Genomic DNA, 1,142 nt, shown 5'->3' on the forward strand with positions numbered 1-1,142 from the left:
GAGGTGGGTGTTGGTCTCTTCTCCCAAGTAACAAGCGAAGGATGAGAGGAAATGGCCTCAAGTTGCACCAGGGGAGGTTTAGATTGGACGTGAGGAAAAATTTCTTCACCAAAAGGGTTGTCAAGCATTGGAACAGGCTGCCGAGGGAAGTGGTTGAGTCACCAACCCTGGAGGTATTTAAGAGACATGTAGATGTGGTGCTTAGGGACATGGTTTAGTGGTGGACTTGGCAGTATTATGTTAACGGTTGGACTTGATGATCTTAAAGGTCTTTTCCAACCTAAACGATTCTATGATTCTGGGCTGGGCAGTTTGGGAACAAGCTTGGGGGCTCCCATATCGGACTATACCTATCCACATGCCTACCTTCAAACTGGGGAGAAGGAGAGGTCTTTAAAATGCTGCTCCTTGGTCACTAAGAAACACAGGAGGAGTTGAAACACCAATGTATTTCAGGTCCAACAGCTCAGGACTAGATCACCAATGAAGATAAACTCACAATCTCTTGCTTAGTGCAGTTTCATAGTGGGATTTCCCATCTTTCAGCTTTATGTGGTACTTTTTTTTCAATCCTAGCATGACTTAAATACCTCCAAAACACCAAGGCCTTATAGAAAAGATACTTAACGTTCAGAGATTTGAGATTTCTCCTTCCATAGTATACAGAAGTCGACTCTCTTAGTAAGAAAACTTACTGTTATGGATGGAGGAGAATGAAAAACAGCACTGCATAGGACAGCACCATCTATTGCTATTGCTCCACGCATAATACTCGAGTACATGGTGGTTTTCCCAGAACCGGTTGTCACCTCACGTACTCCTTTTAATCAACATAAATTTAGGCAGCACTGTCAATCACATCACGCCACTCTGTTGGCTGTCTTGGAAAAACCCTGACCCCACCCAGCTAACCATTCTTTGGTCTGTGCTTTAAGCTCTACCTCATGCAGAAAATCAATAGTCACTTCAATCCGTGTACCTGTACTTATGAAGGCCCTCGTCATTTCAGGAGTTGCAGAAATTCAGTCACAAGAAGTCAGCTCATAGCCATCAAATGTCACAACTCCTCCAGGGTTTAGTTATGGAGAAGTATGGAAATAAGTATCCTCATGAATGAAAAGAAAGGAAACCAAGGCAATTAA

The sequence above is a fragment of the Aptenodytes forsteri genome, unplaced genomic scaffold (assembly GCF_000699145.1).
Source record: "Aptenodytes forsteri isolate BGI_AS27 unplaced genomic scaffold, ASM69914v1 Scaffold387, whole genome shotgun sequence".
In the NCBI taxonomy this organism is placed as follows: Eukaryota; Metazoa; Chordata; class Aves; order Sphenisciformes; family Spheniscidae; genus Aptenodytes; species Aptenodytes forsteri.